Here is a 6,000-nt window from a genome sequence, read left to right as displayed (position 1 = left end):
GCATACCTTCTGTTGCGAGAATCTCATCTACTCAGCAGAACTCGCGTTTTCGTTTCATGTCTTTGCCCAATCAATGAGAACCGTTACACCGTAACCAACGGAATTAAGCGGGTTTTACACTGAGTATGTAATTTTCCATACTGAGTCATTAAGTTACGTTAGGTTAAGCATAACCTTTCAAACTTAGTCAAGCCCTAAACACTAGTCTAACGCAAAAAATTATAAAACCATTGTAATCATAGTCTAAAATCATCATATGCAAACTGGTCAAAAATTAAAATTTGCAGCGGACATGGAGGTTCAAGCTCTGATCAAGTATATAAGGCTTTTTAGGGAAAATGTATTAATTTATTTATAAGAATGTATTTACTAATAATTCATTTGTTTTGCTATATTGAATTTCTGTAACGTATGATAAGCATACGCAACGTAAAGTTTTATGCAGAGCTCGATTGCTTCGCCTACTTGGCACTGCCTTCATTACGGACAAAATTTCCTTCGTAGGATTGAAGAATGTAACGTAGTTTTAAGTAATGTTGATGTGAAAGGTTTTTATGAATCAACGAGAAGATTATCCTTGTATCTGTTCCATGGTGACTGAAACTAACAAACTACGTTTATTGCAAGAATACAGTGTTTGAATGGGGAAGAAGGTGACCAAGGTGTATAAAAATAAATATAGAATGTTAAAATTTTCATCTATAGGTGTACAAAAAAATAGAGAACTTTTTTCCAACTGCCCGAAATATTAAAATTTTAGAGACTGGAAATAAAGGGTGGGGTGGTCATTCGATGATAAATTGTCCTTGAATAGTTAATGTTTAAACCTAAAAGCTTAAATTTAGTTTTGAATTTTTTATTTTTGCGAGTTGCAGGAATTATTGCAAAATATATTTGCAAATACGCCATATGGGTCTTACCTGACAACTTAACAACCACATAACGATAGACAACGGATTTGTAGCTGTAGAACTACTATCGCTGGGAACCTAAAGGCATTGCTATAAGCCACACAATTAAGAAAAGAAACGAAATACCCATAATATATTAAATAGCGTTACGTTACATTAAGCCAATATATGGATCGTGAATAGATAGGTTATTACGGTTAGTCTTTGTAATTTTAGTCATGTTTGATCTTCAAAGGGTAATTTATTTCTTGGCTTCTGAATCATAATCCTAGAAATGGTACTCGCTCATTGTGATTAATTAATGTGTATGCATCAGCAACTTCCTCACCTGCTGAGTGACTCTTCTTTTTTCACAAATCAGATTATTATACTATTTATGTTCAAGAATGACTCTTTAGTATTTTTCTTGGTTGAGATTTTCAACATTGACTTAAAGTCTAGATGAAACACTAGTTTTAAGGATAAGGATGAATACTTAAATTCCAGGTAAAATTGCTTAAAATACTATTGTAAACCTTCGAGGTAAACTTGCAGAAATTTTCTGGAATTGATGTTGGTGCTCATCTAGGAAAGCTTCATTGACTAAAAAAAAAGTTAAGAAAGTTTGTAAAGAAGCTATATTTTACATTATAATGAATCGCTCCAAGGCCAGTTTGACCAAGCCCATCCAGCAACTAGCAGAGGAAACTCAAAAGGATCCTTTGCCGGTTTTAATTTTACAGCATCAACCATTTGGCTGGAAAAAAGGTCCAGAATTCTGAATAAATTCTGAATTTTGCTGAAAATTCCAAAATTGCCAAAATTGCTGAAAACGGTACTTTGCTCTGGCGCTATCTCTTTTGTTAATTAAAGTGGGCACTAGAACACCAAATTTATAGTGAAATAAATTTTAGAACATAAATTTGTTCGAAATTTAAACTTACCCCTCTGATATTCTACACCACTGGTTCAACACGATCACCCCTAGGGGAGAAACTTTTAATCTGCTGACCCGTCTACTTTGTGCTTAGTTTTGTTCCTCAGTAGTTAATGTTGCCTTTGTATATTGGCATTTGTTTTTGCTTTTTCATTTTGTGTTCCACTAGTTTCTTGTACCCAATGGGTAAGAAAATGAATTACTATTATTATAAACACACGTCTGCAACCGCCCTTCATGAGAATTAAATAAAAAAAACAAGTTTTTTTAACTGAAAGTAAGGAAAGACGTTAAAACTTAAAACGAACAGAAATTATTCCGTATATGAAAGGGCCTATCCCCTCCTTAACGCCTCGCTCTTTACGCTAAATTTTTTTATTGTTTAAAAAAAATTTGTGAGAAAGTCAAACTTTAGCGTAAAGAGCGAGGCGTTAAGGAGGAGATAGCCCCTTTCATATACGGAATAGTTCTTTCACCTTTTAAAATTGAATCCTGACAACCTGTTCGGGCGAATATCCTGATTACGATGACCCCCCCCCCTTCTCTACTATTTCCCAGAGAAGCGGGATTGTCTCAGGACGCTAAAAAAAGCACAACAGAACTTTAGCTCTTATTTCCCACCAAACTGTTAGACAACATAATGACAAGGAAAGGAATACTTCCCCCTCCCCCGCCACAAAGTTTTCATCGAGTACCTAGAACAATTTTCTTGTAGCCTACTGGAAACTAGGACAATCAGCTAATTCATTGTTTTCACCACATGTAAATTCATATTTAACAATCCCTAAATGTGGGATACGACGATTATAAGAGTTTAGCGACCCGTTTCCTCTGTAGAGATCAAATTACGCTTAATCACAACTTGGAAATTAACTCTTATTTCCAACAAGTCTGGTTGGGATCAGATGTCCCTTTCGGTTAGAAATGCTGGATACGAACATTTTCATACTCTCCCCCTCCCGCGCACAGACATACGAAGGTAATAACAGATACAGACCCCTAAGAGGTACAATTATGAACTAGCTCTTACCAACCGCTGAGTTTGGTTAAGATCTAAGCGTTCTTTCCGAAAGATGCCCTAACAATAAAAATTCAGTCCTCTCCCCCGCGGAAATTTTTGCAGCGAGCCAAGTTTTTTTTAGATCTAGCAAGCTCGTCCGGTTAGTATTCTTGTGGTACCTTCCCCTTACCTTCTTATCACATAGGCCTCGGATCAGCTCTTGATCCCCAGAAGACATGCCTAGGGTAAAAATTTTTCTTTTCCAACAAAGTTCCCTGTATTGCCCATACCAAAGGAATCGACACATCTCCAGTTCTCGATGAAGAATTAACTGTGACATTTTTAAAGGTGTATAAAAAATAGTATGTTAACATTTTAATTGTTTTATTGAAAGTTCTAAATCGACGAAAAATTTCCAAAAAAGTCCCAATTTCGTAAAAATTGACACAGCTAACGGAAAAGGGGTAGAAGGGGTAGAGCAGAAGGAGCGCACAGACCAAAATCTACAGAACGAGAGTTATCGCAAAGTTGCCTGATTTTGGTGCATTGTCCTTTTTTTTATCTTTTCTCCTTTTTCCTTAGCCTTTGTTTTTAAAGACGGAGAATTTCCACAGCTATAAGTTATCGCTTGCATTTAAAATTCTAAACATTTAAAAAAGTTTCAAAGCCCCCATCTAACAATTAAATATTCATAGTAATTAATAGGCGATTCTTTGATGAAAGGAGAACCATCCGCGGGTATTACCCGCAAACTAAGCCACATGAGGCAAAGCATATTATAGTTTATGTACATTTGATATAATTGCTTATTAAATTTGAATCATAAATTGTAAATATACTGAACTGCTTATTGCAGAGGCAACAATGATTTCAGCATTATAGACATATGCTATACTGTTAGCTGGACTATATAATTTATACAGTACTCTGTTGCTTTAATTGATTTTCAGCACACAATTTCAGCTGTTTAGACGAATTGTAAACATTTCTATACTGTACGCCAGATGGGGATTTGCGCCATTTTGGCACTTTATGAGGCGCTTTTGCATTTATTTATTTTTTTTAATCGGCGCATTTGTTTTCGGGGGGGTCGTTCCTTCGGCGTATTTTCATTACAAAAATGAATCTTTCGGCTCATTTTCTCTTTTATTATGGGGCTACTTTAAACCAAATATCTGGCAACACTGACGTACGCTCAAGACAAACAGGGGCTTAGTCAAAGGTATGTGCATAGGGGATGAGGGAGCATTTACTTGTTCCCTTTCGCTATAGATGACTTTTCTACTTTCGTTAAAGACGGACTTTTCTGCCGTTCATATCAAAGATATGAAAGAGTCTAATGCTACTAATACGGATTCCCGAAGATTCTGTGGCATCTTCAGCTTCATTTGAGCCTAATTTTGTGTGTCTTGTCCCTTTGTGTGCTGTTTAGTACAATTCGTCTAGTTTGGTGTTATCCCTTTCATATCCTTAGTTTATATTATCATATTAGTCTATAAAAATTGTGCTGAGAAGGACGCAACACAAATATTCTATGCATCAGCCATCCATAAGAAAAATCCAACAGGAATGGCTTAAAGCATTAAAGTCATGGGGAGGGCTGGGGTTCTTCTGTTGGAACGACTTCTCGATAATATTATACAATTTTTTGTCACCTAAAAAGTTAATAGATAATAATCCTCTATCACATATACTGAACTAGGGAAATAAGCAAGAAACGATAGAATGCTACATGGGGAAATGATTAACTTAGTATAGCTTAATTTCGAATTCGTCTTTCCTTTAAAACTGACCATTGTTAGATAATCTTGTTCAGGTCAACGGCAATGCTGAGGCTTCAAGCGGGTCTGATCACTTTTGTGCAAAAGCTGAAAAGGGGAGTATGGAAGCCTCAGGAAATGGGAGTATGGGAGTCTTAGAAAAAGGGGAGCCTCCGAAAATTACCATTATCATGCAATATTTGGCCAAAATACTTGCCCCAGAAATTTTAGGGCGAAAAAATAGGTAGAAAAATATGGTGAAGAATGTTCCTTGAGAGGGATGGTATTAGACGGGTCATGAACCCTTTTTATGCCCGCAACCATAACCATTGAAATTCATGTGTTAGGCTATTCTACTTCAAATAACGTGCAATATGTCCCCGTTTCTACTAAAAGTTTGCGGTCAAATTAGTGGGACGTATTGCATGGGACATAAGCCCATTTTGAGCCTCAAACTGGGCATGGACCCAGATTGAAAGTAGTTGCACGTTTCCGACTTTAAGAAGGTTGGCATGCTTGCTTCTTTGCAAAAATATGAAGACAGAAAAGGTGAGGTTTGGTCCTCTAAACACCTGTATTAAAAAGGCTTGCGAGTTTCCAACTCAAACAAGATGCAACATGCCTACCTTTGAGCTATAAAAGCTGGTGGCAGAACAAATGAGAGAAAATAGGAGGGTATCTTGCCATTGGCTCTCAAACCATACCAATTTAAAATTCTTGTGAGATTCTGGTTAAAACAATGTGTAACATACCTACTTTCTATAAAAAAAATTGGTGGGTGGAGATAAACCTGGTAAGGGGCCACAAGGCAGCTGTCAGTGATTTTATGTCTCTATAATGTATACAGGTAGACAATCCTTGCTTCATTTTATCTTTAACAAGACGTAACATGTCTACCTTTCAGAACCTAGGAGTCCTCTTTGACATATAGTACAAAATTCTTCCCTGATGAAATTTATAAGGTCTCTCAAATGCACTGCTACCATAACAATTTCCCTGTGGAGTTCAATGAACGTCATTTTGCTTCCCAGGATCTCTGTCAAAAATTTGGTAGCAGAAATAGACCATTGATTAAACTAACAAGTCCCTCAAACGTACTACTGCCATAACGATTACCCTACAGAGTTGTGTGAACGTGTGTGCTTTGATTAGAACCCATATCGAATGATTGGCAATAGTTATAAGGCATTGGGGAAATAAGGGCATTGGTAAAACTATCGTCACTCAAATACACTACTGTCAAAAATGGTTTCCCCATTGAGCTTTATGAACATATTTGGGCTTAATGAGATCCCTGTTGTATATAGTTTTCATTGTCACTCCAATGCACTGCTGCCACAATGGTTTCCCTATGAAGCTTTATGAACATATTTGGGCTTAATGAGATCTCTATTTTATAAATAGTTTTCATGG

The 6,000-nt window shown here is 36.5% G+C and overlaps 1 protein-coding gene across 1 annotated transcript in view; it reads left to right on the top strand.

Moving 5' to 3' along the window:
* The first annotated feature begins 1,980 nt into the window (after positions 1–1,980).
* LOC148948863 (uncharacterized) overlaps positions 1,981–6,000 on the top strand; it is a 35,314-nt gene continuing 31,294 nt past the window's right edge. Inside the window, exon 1 of the mRNA XM_089094111.1 lies at positions 1,981–2,013. The gene's annotated coding sequence lies outside the window, so the exon portion shown is untranslated. The remainder of the gene's footprint in view (positions 2,014–6,000) is intronic.

This window comes from Artemia sp. Qi Xiang Cuo, chromosome 9 (genome assembly GCF_049724085.1).
Source record: "Artemia sp. Qi Xiang Cuo chromosome 9, ASM4972408v1, whole genome shotgun sequence".
NCBI lineage: Eukaryota > Metazoa > Arthropoda > Branchiopoda > Anostraca > Artemiidae > Artemia > Artemia sp. Qi Xiang Cuo.
Note: the sequence above shows the minus strand (reverse complement) of the source record. Positions and strands in the feature narration are given on the sequence as shown.